We start from the raw sequence: 15848 nt of genomic DNA, 5'->3' as shown, positions 1-15848 counted from the left end.
ACTGGGAATATAAACAAATACCAAAGTCTGCCTGAGGGAATCAGGGAAGGCTTTATCTGAAACAGAGACTTAAAATAGTAGTCTGTTTGCTCAATAAAAAAGGAAATTATGGGTTAAAAACTGTAACAACAGAATACAGCGTGCATGGAGGTTGGAGGGGAATGGTATGATGAGTATGAATAGGCAGGCTGGAACCAGACTGTGGAAAACTTCAGGTTACCATGAATTTTACCCTGTGGATTAGAAATCTCTCAACCTTTTCTCTCCTCTACACACATGAAAGACGAGAAACACTCATAATAGGCATACTGTGAACTACTCCAGATATGAAATAATCTGGAGACCATATGAATCCCTGAGCCCCTCCCTCTATTCCTTCATCCCCCACCCTCCCAGGTAGCAGTAACTACATTCCTTTCTCTCCCACTAAGAAAGTTTATCTGAAAGGAAGTGAGATTGACTTTAGAAGGCTAACCTTAAATCTATTCTAAAGTTAAAAAGAAAAAAATATCAATTACAAAATGTGATTTGTCACCATCCCAGTGCCAGGCCCTCCTCTTTCTTTTCTTTTCCTCTCTCACTCATTCCATTGCTTTAAAATCCCCTATATGAAAAAAATTTAAAATAAAAATAAATAAATAAATATCCCATATGTGGAACAACTCCCAAATGTCTATCTCTAACCCGGGCCACTCTTCTGAACTCCAGATTCATTTATCCTCATAGGTATTTTCTCTCATGCTCTTTCTCTGTCTTACACACACACACACACACACACACACGCTCAAGAGGCGGCATTATCAGTTTGTTCATACCAGAAAACTGGGAGTCATTCCTAACATCTCCCTCTCTGTTGTCTTCCACATCCAACCATCAAATCCTGGCACTCCTACCATGAACACATTTCTCAAACCTACTCCTTGCCCCACTGCCTTACTATCTTAACCCAAGCCAACACTGGCTCTAGACAATGAATAACTTCCCTCTTAAGTGTTGTCCTGCTTCTCTTCTAGCCTTTTCCCGTCTGTTCTGCATGAAGAAGTCAGAATGATCTTCTTAAAACATAAAATGGACCATATATCATTTCCCATCTTAAAACCTTTCAACTATTTCCAAAAACACTTAGAATAAAATCAAACTCTTAAACATGCCTTACAAGGCCCTAATTCAGCTGGTCTCTGTTTAACTTGCCAACCTCATTTCAGGCTACCCTCCCTCAGTGAATTCCAGCTACAAGGACCTTCTTTCAGTTCTTCTAACTCATCAAGCTCATTCCTACCTCAAGCTTTCATACATTCTGCTCCTACGACTGAAACACTCTTCCCCTAACTTTTTGCATGGCAAGGGACTTCTAGTCCTTTAGGTCTCCATTTTAAGGTCATGTCAGAAAGTCCCTCTTTCATCATCCAATCTAAAGTGGTTTCCTCTTATTATTTTCTCCTACAGCACCCTGTTCATTCCTTTATAGCACTTATCACAATTTGTAATTATATATTTGTTTAATGCTTTTTTAATGTCTGTCACCATTCAATAAGCTTTAAGTTTTGTAAAGGCAGGGTCCAGATCAGTTTTGTTTACCATTATATCCCTAGGACAGAAAGGTGTTCAATAAATATTTATTGAATAAACGAACATGAAATTACTTGCCACACACCTCACAACTAGGAGTCAAAGTACCAGAATCTAATACAATTAGAGAATGGTTAGAGTGGAAGTAAAGAAAAGAGCTGGAAGCTTAAGAAGTTGTGGCCTGCTCATGGGAGAGTGAAGCCTAAGATTTCAGAAGTAGCAATGCTCTGGATGATCACAAAGTCCAAGATACAGCTATGGGAGTAGGTGGCTAACGTGGAGTAGGTATGAAGGTCTTTAGACTTAAAGGGTGGTCTACATTGATTCTAAACTTCCAATAATGTTTAGAGTTGTGGTAGAGAGAAAATAATTTCAAAAGGCAGATATTACAATTGGGAAGACAAAAAAGACTTGAAGCAAGAATCACACTGATTTAGAGTAGAGAAATGTACAAGTCCTCTCTTCATGATCCCAGTCATGGTTCTAGGAACCAGGCTGTCAGCCATCATAGATAGCTCCTTCACAGAACAGGACACTTCAGAGGTATAAACCAAATTACAGAAGTACTATAATTACAGGAGTACCTAGTGGCTTCTTCCTGCCACTAGGTACTCCTTCCATTTACTAGCACAATCAAACCTTTCTAGGTAATTCTATTTTGATTACAGGGAAGAGAACCAAAATTCCTTCCAAATGCTCTGTGAATTATTCTTGATAAAAGTAGCTTATTATAGAACAAACCAACCTCTCAGCCATGAACTATTCCTCCTAAAATCAACATTACAGGAAATACGGAGAACTTTTCAGAATTCACAAGCCCGTCATTCTATAATTATCGAAGTAAAAAATGCATACTTGTCTCCTACATACTTCAGTGGTCTGATCTCAGAACAAAGGTCTGGTCTGAGAAAACCATTCTCTTGGAAGCCTAAAAACCCAAAAATAACATTCTGAAGATACTATAGTTCCAGTTTCTAGATTTTCTTTTTAAAGGCCTGATAGCACTCTATTTACTACCTCCATTTTCTTCTGAAATCACACTAATTTCCCCCTGATTTCCAGCAACTGCTTCAAACTAATCTGGAGACAGGATGTTGTGTAAGGGTGGAGGTGAATGAATATTGGCCATGAGTTGATAATTACTGAACCTGGGTACATGTGGGTTTCTTATACTATTCTACTTTTTTTTAAAATAAATTTATTTATTTATTTATTTTTGGCTGCGTTGGGTCTTCATTGCTGCGCACGGGCTTTCTCTAGTTGCAGGGAGCGGGGCTACTCTTCATTGTGATGCGCAGGTTTCTCATTGTGGTGGCTTCTCGTTGCGGAGCCTGGGCTCTAGGCGCGTGGGCTTCAGTAGTTGTGGCATGAGGGCTCAGTAGTTGTGGCTCGCGGGCTCTAGAGCACAGGCTCAGTAGTTGTGGCACATGGGCTTCGTTGCTCCGCGGCATGTGGGAACTTCCCAGACCAGGGCTTGAACCCGTGTCCCCTTCACTGACAGGCGGATTCTTAACCACTGTGCCACCAGGGAAGTCCCTCTCTCTACTTTTAATATGTTAGAAATTTTCCATGAAAAAGTTCTTTTTGTTTTAAGTTACATCAGTCTGAGAAACATAGGTCAAGAAAGTGTTAACCAAACTATGTACTAAACCGTGTAAAGTAAAAGTAGATTAGAAATAATTATGTTAGAGAATTAAGGGGAAAGGGTACTTAGATTTATGAAACACCTACGTGCTTTACATTGTGCTATTCCTGTTAACCACTCTGTGAGGAAAATACTGTTATTTCTACTTCACAAATAAGAACATGAAGTTGTAAGTAAGAAAGAAATAAGTTGTCTGTGGCAGATTTGATTTTCCAAAGATGGCCCCAACAAAATCTCCCAACCCACATGCTGTTCTGCAATGTAACCCTCCACTCTACCCTCTTTGAATCTGGAGGGCCCTGTGACTTCTTTACCTGTAGAATACTGAGTCAACTCCAGACAATGCTCTTAACTGCCTAACAGTTTCTGCTTCCTGACTCTTAAAGCCCTGAGCAGCCACAAAAGTCTGGGCTACTCTGTTGGACAGAGAGGCCATGTAGAGGAGCACTAAGACATCAGAGAAGGATTGGATTGTAAAAGGGAACAACTATCTTGAAGGTCCATCCCAACAGAGCCTTCAGATGGCTCCCTCTCCAGGTTCTGTATGACTACAAATGCATGAAAGATCTCAAGTGAGAACTGACCAGCTGAACTCTGTAAATCCAGAGGAACATGAACGATAATACTGTTTTAAGCCACTAAATTTTGGGGTGATTTTTTAGGCAGTAACAGAAAACCAGAAAATTGCCCAAAGGATGAAGAAGAGCTTTGAATCTTGGTCTTTCTTGAATTCAAAACTCCATATTTTTTTCATTACACTTCATTGATTGAAAATAGCTACTCTTTTAGAGAAGGGAACAGGAACTATAATTTGCTGAGGATTGAATGGAAACGTTTAAGTCAAGGCCAAACGAGGCCTTGGGAGGTTCAGCAGCCTTTCAGCCCCCTCCTTCCCTTACAGGGGAGCAGTACCCTGATGAACATACAATCCAGGGTCTGAAACCTTCAACCTTACAAGCTCAGAAATCTAATTTAGCACCTAGAGAAGATCTGTCTCTTAGAGGAAGATTCACATAAAACCAAATTCAGAGGCCATCTCAGAATGCCCATTTAATTTCAATGAAAAAGAGTTATCAAGTGGCCCATTTACTTTTACAATTCAGCACAGTCTTCCTCAATAAATAAATCCACCTAAATAGAGGAAAGAGGCATACGCATAGAGGAAAGATTTTTGGAATCAGAGACCTGAATTCTAATCTCAGGTCTCTATTTATTAGATATGAAGTCTTGGGAGAGTCACATTACATTTCTGAGACTCAATTTCCTCATCTGTAAAATGGAGATGCTCGCTTCAATGCTGTATTACTGTAAAGTTTAAGATGTTTGCAAAATACTTAACTCAGTGACTGCCACATTAGATTGTAGACATTTAATAAATATAGCTATTATAGTTATTCCAGATTATAATCACCTGCTAAATAAGCAGAGAATCAGAGCAGTAGGCAACTGGATATATAGCTTGTGTCATCATGCTAGTATAGCCTAATATATCCATTCCCACTATGAACATAAACCACATCCTCAAAAATCAATGATCTGGGTTTCCTCTCCCTCTGGGCAGGAAGAACACAGCATATGTTTGCCTCTGACTCCTTCTTTTCTATTCTTTCACTGCTGACCCACAATTCCCACACCCTCTTCTAATAGACAAATTCTTTCTCCTGTTAGAATATAATACAATTACTTGGCTGTATTTTCTTACTTACAATCACAATTTAGTCCTGCCCTACACTAAGATTACAACCAGACTGGACTGGATTTTAAGATTGGATTTTAAGTATTTATCTCTTGGATCACTTCTAAAGATGGCTAACTTGGCATTTCAATTTTTCCTAGTTTTTCTTCAGAGGTACTATTAACTTCAATTTGGGTGAACATCCATGAATTAAGGAGAATTTGTAAGAAGATCAAACAAGAACCAAACATAGTCTCTCTCTGACTCTACACTCCTCCCACACCCAGGCCTTGGCCTTAGTATCATCCTCATATATTCATATAACAGAGTTATGTTTGTTTGGTTTTTTTTAACATCTTTATTGGAGTATAATTGCTTTACAATGGTGTGTTAGTTTCTGCTGTATAACAAAGTGAATCAGCTATACATATACATATATCACCATATCTCCTCCCTCTTGGGTCTCCCTCCCAACCTCCCTATCCCACCCCTCTAGGTGGACACAAAGCACCCAGCTGATCTCCCTGTGCTATGCAGCTGCTTCCCACTAGCTATCTATTTTACATTTGGTAGTGTATATATGTTCATGTCACTCTCTCACTTCGTCCCAGCTTACCCTTCCCCCTCCCCGTGTCCTCAAGTCCATTCTCTACGTCTGCATCTTTATTCCTGTCCTGCCCCTAGGTTCTTCAGAACCTTTTTTTTTTTTAGATTCCATATATATGTGTTAGCATATGGTATTTGTTTTTCTCTTTCTGACTTACTTCACTCTGTATGACAGTCTCTAGGTCCATCCACCTCACTACAAATAACTCAATTTCATTTCTTTTTACAGCTGAGTGATATTCCACTGTATATATGTGCCACATCTTCTTTACCCATTCATCTGTTGAGGTAACAGAGTTTTAAATTTTAAGCATAATATAGGTTTGGGGGGAGGGAAAAACCAAGGATAAGAGTGAATTAAGGGCCCATTATATGTCTGGCACTATGGATATCTCTCCTCTGCTTAAATATGAATATATCAAATCTTCACACCAACCCCTCCCCCCAAATATTGCCAATGTATGTAGTCCCCACAGTCACTAAGTCTTACCAAAAAATTTCATTAGGTCATTTCTATCATCCTATCTGTAAAAGAGAAGTATAACAACCCTAAGTTACTTACCCAGAATCTCTGGAAACAGGAACCTACTTGTTTCCACTAAACTAAGCTGCTTTCCTCTAGGGTCTGAATGTTTACTATATACAACCTAAGTGAGGACACTCGGTAGCAGGTACACCTGAATGAACTACTTCAGATGTTCCACTGTCTATTTCACCTAAAAATACCCACAAGCAGAAATATCCTTCACCGTTAATAGTCTGAATCAGGGACAACTCCCTACGTACAGCTTAGCCCTGATGCTTACCCACTTAGAAGAACACTACTGGAGGACACAAAGCACTTGGAATACAAGAGAGAAAGGGAAAGGGTGGTTTTAATGCATTATTTTCTTTCCCTTCTTATATTTCAAGGGATCAATTATCACAAAATGTGAGGTCTTGGTAGAACAATGACCTATAAGCCAGGACTTATTTATATGAAGTCCAATCCTGTGAAATTTACATACCCTTGAACTTTATGCAAATTTATATCGTTTACTCAGAATATGAAATATAAAGGCTTACTATTTATTTCTTAATTCCACAGCTTTGCTTTTCTATACAGTCACAATCAAAGTCTATTTTTTTTATTTTATCTAAAAGAGAAGCCTATTTTCTGCGTCATTTGACAGAGTCAAAATCTAAGATCACAATATTAAGTCAGTCATGTTCTATTGTTCATATCCTCTTTGAGTATCACAAGGCAAAACTGTTCAGAAACTCCTAAGTAGAAGGATTAGGAACACACACTGTTTGAAACAGATCACAGTTCCTACCTAGGCTAGAACCCACCACACCATAAATTTCATGCCAACTCACATCTCTAACATCAAAGACACTACTTTTTTCTAGAGACTTTTTCCATAATCCCCTATGATTATCCCTTTACAAGCCAGGTTACACTTCCTCCCTTTTCAAAAGCATCAAGTGAGCCCCAAAACAAAGATAACAGAACTGAGATAGACTGGGACCTGTGACCTGGAACCCCTTACTGGAGTGCTTGCACCTGGACAAACTAAGGAACTAAAAATAACTGCACAGAGGCACAGTTGGGGCAATTATGAACAGTAAGATACAAAAAGGCCACAAACCAACTGACTTTTCGGAGGTGTCGGGAACAAAAAGCACATGATCCCTACACTCGGCACCACTCGCGGGCAGACCAACCCGCCCCTACCCTCACCTCATTTAAGGAATCAGCTCGGCCCCGCCTCAGAACGCGAGCAAGGGCACCTGTTTTCTTATTTTCACTCCCTCATGCTGGAGTCCCAATAAAGCCTTGCCTGAATTTCTCGTCTGGCCTCTTATCAATTTCTATTGATTAAAGAGTCCAAGGACCCAGGTCAGTAACAGAATTTCTGAGTTCTATTCCCAGTCCCACCAGTTCATGGTCTTTGGGAAGACCTGTTTCTCCATCTGTAAAACTAGAACACAAATGCTGTCCTCATTTACTTGTCTCCCCTAACTCTCCTTCAGGAAAACAAGAAGTCTCACTCATTCAATTCTTCTTTTGAGGATAAGTACTTAAGATTAGGATATTCACAGAAGTTTGTTTTATGTGCCTTTACTTCCCTAAGTGTGATTTTATTATTACAACATAGACTTTGTACATGATTTCAGTGACTTTTAATCCCAGGTTATTTTTCTTTCCCCACCAAGCATGCTTTTCTTTCTGCACAATGCTTGGAATTTGACCTTAGAATATATTTGCTGAATGAATGTTGTCAGCTTCTGTAAGAAGATTCTATCAACCTAAACTGAACGTAAGACAAAATTTTCCTCCAAACTATGATGGTACACAACAGAACTAAGGGCAAACTTTTAGTATCATTTACCATTTTATATCTATGCCCCTGAGTTGTTCTCCGTTTTGCTGCCTTTAGTGTAAGCAAGCAAAGAACACTGTAACTAAATCTCTTCTGGCTATATTGTGTTAACTTTTTCTCTGATAATTCTTATAGTTTAGTCTTTTTTTTTTTTCTTAGAAAATTTGGCTTCTTGTCCATCTGATCAAGCTTATATCAAGTAACGCTTTGTCTCGTGACCTGATTTTCTGCCTTGTTACACAATGAACTAAAGAAGGTTGGTTGATTATACATTCCTATTTGGAGTCCCTGATAATGTCAATGTTCAGTCATGGCCTGGAATGAAGGAACAAAATGATGATGGTTGTGAATGTTACTATTCTTAGGGAGTGAGACCATAAATAAAGGCAGTTCTATTGGCCTGGAACTGAATCACAGCTCTCCAAACAATATTTAAACTGTATAGGTATCTTTGTATAACACGAAAAAACTGTGGCCTAATGGTGGGTTTTTTTGTTTGTTTTTGTAAACTGGTTTTCTTCCTGATTAACAGCCAGGGAAACAATCACTAAAGATTTGAGTTCAGAGAAATAATTCACACTCAGGAATAGAAATAGACATACTTCTGGAACCCTTTTACAACATGTGTGTTGCAAGATGAGAAAGACGTATGTTACATTGCTGACCTTATTAAAAACCTTGGGAACTCTGAATCTGCTCATCTAATACTGATTGTATGTTAAAACAGAATGCTAGTAGGGAACGGTTCTCAGAGCTTTCTGAGAGTCTGTTCCAGGGTTATAATCCTCAATTTGGCTCAAATAAAATTTTGCATTTCAAAAACAAAGAACCAGAATGCTAGTATATTATTAAAACAGGACTCCCTAACTGAATCAGCACCTACACTTGGCACAGAATAATAAACCAATAATTTTAGTGATTAGGAAAACAAAGTTGAAAAATTTGGGGAATTAAATATTTTCCTTATTCTCACTTGTTCATATTACTTCCAAACACTTTTTAATCTAAAACATGCAAATTAAGAGCAGTGAAAGCTAATATGCTGAATTTGCCTTTTACATGTTATTAAACAAAAAGTAAACGTACCATTATAGTTTTCACACTACGTCAACAATCAAAATAACAGTAATTTTTTTTTCAAACCAACAGGCTTAAGGTACAAAATTTCCATTCCTCAACGTAACTTGTCTTAACTAGGAACACTAATGCCTCTAACCATTCAGCAGTGACTGTATTACAAGATCAGAACCTAATAACTGGCACTATAAAATAAAATCAGGGAATCAACAGCTTCATAAGTTCATTTGAGAATAAAGTACCTCTTACTACCACTTAAATTACAGAAGATTCACTAGAAGCAGCTAAGTTCCATTCAACAAGTTAGTCAAAAATGATGACAAGAGTGGTGAGGAAATGAGAAATTTAAAGGCATATAGGAGAAATTGTCTAAAGGAAAAATAAATCAAGTCTAAATGACAAAGACTGAATCTTGTAATATGTTAAAAGTACTACACTAAAGTAGTGAATAATAAGCAAGAGAAAAGAAGAGTGATAAAACGGGAAAATGTCTTCCTGTGACTAGCAGTCATTCTCAACGAGGATAATACAATCATCTGTGGGACATTTTGGACATCTATTGAAGTGTTTTTGTTGTCAAAGCAATTAAGAAATGCTACTTAATTTAATGGGCAGAGTCCATAAGCATAAGAAACTCCAGGACAAAGAAATGTCTCTATTCTTAAACTTCCTACGGATAGTTAAGTAGATAAAAAATATCTTTATAATTACCAAAGCCTAGACCCTAACTCCATTCTATATATAAACACCAAGTCTTTCTATATATAAACACCAAGTCTTTCTATATATAAACACCATGCACTGTATGTCCAGAAAAACAACTACTGAATAAAACAAGAGAAAATTATACTTTATTTGTACCTTTACCAAGAATTGTTCACCATTCTGGTGGCTTACCACTCATGCTATTTAAGGTATAAATACCCTTATAGCTAATCTCCTTGGGTAGCTGTTATGTCTGTGTTTGGTGCCAATATCTACTACATTATATACATCTTCCTATTATGGACTTCTGAGTATTTACACATTGAAATGCATATTATTTTGTCATGAGTTACTTTCTTTTTATTTATCCTTTATCTTACATCTAGAGAATGTTTTAAATGTATGTGTAAGGAAGTTGTATTACCTAAGAATTTCATTTCATTAAAGGCAGTATTTCAAAATGTTTATTATAAAAAGAGGGCACTGGGTCTGACAGGTATGAGAACTACCGGGCTAGAAAATCAGCATCACTGTAGGATACCTATAGGTTTTAGTCAATCCGGAAAAAGACAGGAAAGGACACATAACTACGGGATTTTTTCTTTCTTTTGAGAATGTAAATTCTAAGCATGCTGAAAAGTAAACACAATAAAACCTTTATTAGAAGATGGTCCTCTAGGTTTAAGTCTATTCAAATCTGCACAACATGAAAGTGAGTGGCAAGGAGGTGAATATAGGATACCTTGCCTACTAAGAACTTCCCTGTGAAATCATCAAGGAGAGAGATTATCTACTTTAACAGCTCCTCAAGGAAAACAAAACTAACTGGCCTATTTTGGGAAAAGAAGCTGGGCAATCTATTTAACATACAAGAAAAGTGTGCCCAGTTTAAAATCACCACTTCTATTTGTTATATATGCATCTGGAGACTTCTAAGGAACTTTGAACTGCTAACAATTGAACTTAAAAGATTAAAAAAAAAAATCTTTCAGAATCTAACCTAAACTTCTTTATGTGAAACTATAAGAACTATCTAAAATGTTTCTCCTATGGTAAAGGCCTTATTTCTCTAAAAAGAATGACTGCTCATTCCTACACAACCTTTCAATCAAAAATTACATAGCTCCATTTCTCTGAATACCCACTCAAGCTTTCAATAGGCACACCTCAGTAGTATTTTACGGTGGGATATACTAAGATAAACTGAGAGGGTCAGATGACTCAACTCCAGCCCTTTGAAGAATTAGTATTAGAACAAGAATTGATAACTTTAATTCACCCACTCGACCAAGAGTTTGAAGAAACAACGTTTAAGCACAAAATCTCCTAAGCTCAGGAAAACTTTCAAGAACTGTAAGAGAAACACAGAAAGTAAAACTTGATTAATGCTAAGATGAGCTATAGAAAAACTAAGTTAGACTTGTCTGCTTTTTGCTTTGTTTTCAAACTGGAATTTCCAGATGTCTTACTAAGTTACATGTGGTGTTACCACCTCAATTAATTCCCAACTGACAAAAAATTTGGATACTTTTCTTTTAGAAGTTGCCCTTCAGTGTGTAACTTGAGAGGAGTGATCCAATTCCTCTGGTCTCAGTAACCACAAGGAAAGAAAGTGACCCCAAGAGATACTGCTATAATGGAATAGCAGCCACTTAACTACTGTTCTAAACAATCCCAACCATCAGGGCTTTGGCTAAAATTATATGGTCTCAATTATCTTCCTGAAAATTCTCAACAGGATCCCAAAATTAGAAATCAAAACTAACCCAGGACAAAACCTTAAGCACGACTGACACAAGAAGCCAATGACTATCCCTTTATCCTTCTACACCCAGGGCTCCTGAACCTCAGCGCTCTTAACATTTTGGGCCCGATAATTCTTCGTTATGGGGGGCTGTCCTGTCCATTGAAGCATGTTTAGCAGCATCCTTGGCCTCTATCCACTAGATGGCAGAAACAACCCTCCCCTTCCCCCATTAGTGACAACAACCCAGTTGTAGAAAATGTCTACAGATGTTGCCAAATTTCCTCCTAAAATGCAAAACTGCCCCCAGTTGAGAGCCACTATTCTACATTATCTCCTTTATTGATCAACATTAAGCTGTGGAGACATAAAAATAAGTCAGCATCCACAGGCTTCTTATTCTCAGACCCCTTCTAATTTGACTACAGAGAATAAGAAATGATCCAATGAAGCAGAAACTAACACACCATTGTAAAGCAATTATACTCCAATAAAGATGTTAAAAAAAAAAAAAAGAAGAAGCGATCCACTTTTTTTTCCTTCTTCTAATAAGATGGCCGTCTGAGAGACCTTAGCATCCTCTCCCTGGACGTAAGCAAAGGTCATAAAAAGCCAAGTAAACATAAAGAAACACAAAGTGTTAGCAATCAGCTGGTACTTCCCCAAAAAATATAAGGAATTTCATCTGCAGTGAGTTTAAAGATTCTTGTTCTTCCTCATACTGAAAAAAATCCCACAGATTTACCCAAGATATACATGTCTATTTATCAGTAGAATTTCAAAACCAGAACTAGCATTCTACCCATAAGAATACCTATTTCTTATTTCTAGATCTTGGCAGGGAATATACTTACTGACACTGCATGTTCAAACTTCACATGGTAGCACCTGCATTTTCTTCCACTGAAGCCTTTTAGATAAAGATCTCATACCACTAACACCACTACTTTTTAAATATAACTACAGGGTCATCATATCATTCAAGAGACTTTTAATAAGCAATTGCTATATAGCACGAGAAAGATGCTAGATAATCAAGCAGACTTTTTAACTGAAGTCACCAATAGCAGAATTTAAGAAATCTAATTATTGGGACTTCCCTGGTGGCGCAGTGGTTAAGAATCCCCCTGCCAATACAGGGGACATGAGTTCAAGCCCTGGCCCAGGAAGATCCCACATGCCATGGAGAAACTAAGCCAATGCGCCACAACTACTGAGCCTGTGCTCTAGAGCCTGTTAGCCACAACTACTGAGCCTGCGTACCACAACTACTGAAGCCCGTGCGCTCTAGAGCCTGTGCTCTGCAACAAGAGAAGCCACTGCAATGAGAAGCCCACGCACCGCAATGAAGAGTAGCCCTCGCTCGTTCCAACTAGAGAAAGCCTGCGCGCAGCAATGAAGACCCAACGCAGCCAAAAATAAATAAATAAATAAATTTATTTTAAAAACAGAAATCTAATTATTAAAACCTCTAAAACCCAGCTCAAATCACTAATTCCTTCCCGCAGCTCAAAAAAACTACTAACATTACTTAGACACCGTTCTAGGATCTTTCTAAGAATCACGCAACCTTAAAAAGCAAGGTCAGTGAGCTTAGAGTTTTAAGAATCACAAAGTCTTTAGGGAGTCTAGTTTTTACCTACTCTTATGGGGTGGTTAGAAAGTTTTCCTGTATTAGAGTCATTACAAGTACAGCACAATGACAATGACTTGTATAGCACTTGGTAAAGAACCAAACCAATATTACTTATTGATAAGGATGACATTTTATTAGATCAAAGGCGATATAATAAGGAGATGTGAGAGGGAGAGAAGCCAGCTACTTCCTTCAGACAAAGCCTCAGAGGTGAGCAATACACTTGCAGTCCTTAATTACACTGGTCTCTTCTCTGGCTTTGGATACTCTAATCTCCATAAAACACTTAAGAATCACCCTAGTTTCATCAATACCAAAAGTAGTTTACTCTGCATATGATTTATCTCACCTGTTTAATGACGCTACAGGATTTAATCTCATAAGGTAATATTCCCTGACCTTGATTTTAAGGTAGTATGGAGATGGAATGACACCTTTACATTCCATGACACAGCCCTCTGTGGCACTACCCAGTCATCCCTCAGTGTCGAATAGTTAACTCCATCAGTCTTGGCTTCACAGTGTCTCTCAATGGGATAGTCAGGTGAGGTAGAAGCTTCTGCTGTATTTTGAAAATAACTTTAAGTTACTTAAGTATTTCCTCTATCATCTGATGACCAAAAAATATACAATGCCATTTTACCCAGTTATATATATAAACTCGAAACACTAGGGCTTCAGACCATATAATCAAAATCTCTTATTTTAAAATCCAAGTTTAATATTCACTAAATTTTACTAAAACCATTTCCACTGTAAATAGGAAAACACTGTTAATAAAAAAATTAATTCCTAAATTATTCACTTCTAGAATAAAGACTTTTTAGAAACCTAATGATAACAATACCACTGAATATATTTTCATTCTAAAATTCCCTTCATGATTTCCCCCTCATTTCTTAATATCTTCTTTCTAAAAGAAACTTTTGTCTTCTTATCTGGGAGGATCCAAATCAAAAACACACAAAGCTGAGATGGATAGATCAGGATTAGGAGTAAGGAGGTTATTTCATCAAATTAAATTAATTCAACCAAATGTGGCTTAACCTACATAGCATTAGACACACTCCAATCTCTCTCTCAGAAGTTATAACCAAAAAAAAAAAAAAAAACTTTTAATACAGCCATTAAAGTTAGCTGGGCCTGTGAATCTTTCAGAGTAGCAGGACTGACAAGAAAAACAACAAAAACCTAAGGGTAGTTTCAGGGATGAACATTGAGCAAGCTATTGCTATGGCCTGTACACTTCCAAATGTATCATGAAGTGCTATAACCTAAAGATTGGAGAAGGGAGAAGAAATAAAGAGTTGTAAAACCTTGCAACCTAGTCCCACTGAACAAAATTATGACTTATGTGGTGAATAAATTGGCAAGAGATGAGATGGCTCTGAAGCAGTTCCTCCCACTGACTGGGTGAAGGAACCTCCCTAGCAATAGTTCACTAAAGGCTGATGTAAAACTCAATACCAGCCTCTGGTGTCCAGAGAGACCAACACTCCTGGGTAATGGATCTTGTGATCCAACTACCACCAAAGTACCCTCTTGAGATGTAAATTAACCCCAGACAAAGAAAAACTTTATTCTGGCTATCTGCAGAAAGACATTCAGGTTTCCCACAACATTGATCCAGTTCAAGAAACAATGCACGCCTAATGAATGCTGAGTACCTACAGTGAGGGAATCTCAAGTTTATATAAAAAAATATTTTTAAAAAACTTCAATGTTGTCCAATATATATGACAATCATATTACTGACTAACCAGTGCTGAATTGGTTTTTCAGTAGCAGAGATTGATTTGTACTGAATCAGCCACTTACTAACCTGGTCATTCTTACAATCAACATTTTCAAGATGACAAGTCTAGGGTTAAGGATACAGAAATGGCCATGAAACATGAAACTCACTGGCTCATCCACAAATCAAAACTACATTCCTGACCTCACTGCACCTTTCCTAAAAATGCATAGCAACAATGATTTACTAAATGTTTCTCCCTTCTTCCTCAACTCACTCCTCCTTTTCTACCTCAGTCTATGCTGTCCCCTCAGTCTGAACTCTACCTACCCTTCAAAACTCAATTTAAATCCCACCTCATCTGTCACTTCTTCCCCAACCTCACATCACCAATGCTACCATGTCTCCCCCTCTCTGAATTCTAAAGCACATTATTATCCATCCTCATTCACCTTAGTTGTTACTTTTTCCAACAAAACTGTGAGGTGCTTAAGGACAGGAACCACATACTCCTCAGTATCACCTCCAGGACATTCAGCTGAGAGAACCTTGTATGTCTGCAGGAAGTATTCAGTTACACTTAATTGTGTTAGGCCTCAGTTTACAAATCAGGCATGACAGATAACAAATCAGTCTAAAAAGGTCAACAACTTCCCCTCCATGTATCAAACTAAGGCTTAGAAAAACACCTAAAAAAAGTCTTTCAAACTATCCCTTTTCAAGAGCACTTTGAAGTGAGGACTTGAGATGGTAAGAAGAAAAGACAAAAAGTTGCGGAAAGTTAGACTGTTTTCTCACTACTAAAAGCAAACAGTGAACAGCAACTTAAAGATCAGAAGAGCTGAGGCCACATTGTTCAATAGGACATCACATTCAACATGTCACTGGTCACACACATACTGGCTGAATTCCAGACTCCTTCTCTGTGGTAAGGGAGCATTCTGGAGGCTCTGATGTCCGCTGACAAAAAAACAAGGCACCTGCTCTTCTCAGCACTGGAGTATGGCAAAAAGCACACAGACACAAACACAGCCGAATCAGCAAGCAAAACCAAAACAGCATGTAGATGACACTGCAACTCTGAAGTTGG

The 15848-nt window shown here is 37.9% G+C and overlaps 1 protein-coding gene across 1 annotated transcript in view; it reads right to left on the bottom strand.

The window, feature by feature from the left end:
- Positions 1 to 15848, bottom strand: part of RNF115 (ring finger protein 115) — a 59555-nt gene that overhangs the window by 42020 nt on the left and 1687 nt on the right. The gene's annotated exons all lie outside the window — the stretch shown is intronic.

This window comes from Eubalaena glacialis, chromosome 3, assembly GCF_028564815.1.
Source record: "Eubalaena glacialis isolate mEubGla1 chromosome 3, mEubGla1.1.hap2.+ XY, whole genome shotgun sequence".
Taxonomy (NCBI): Eukaryota; Metazoa; Chordata; class Mammalia; order Artiodactyla; family Balaenidae; genus Eubalaena; species Eubalaena glacialis.
This window is presented reverse-complemented; position numbering and strand designations above follow the sequence as displayed.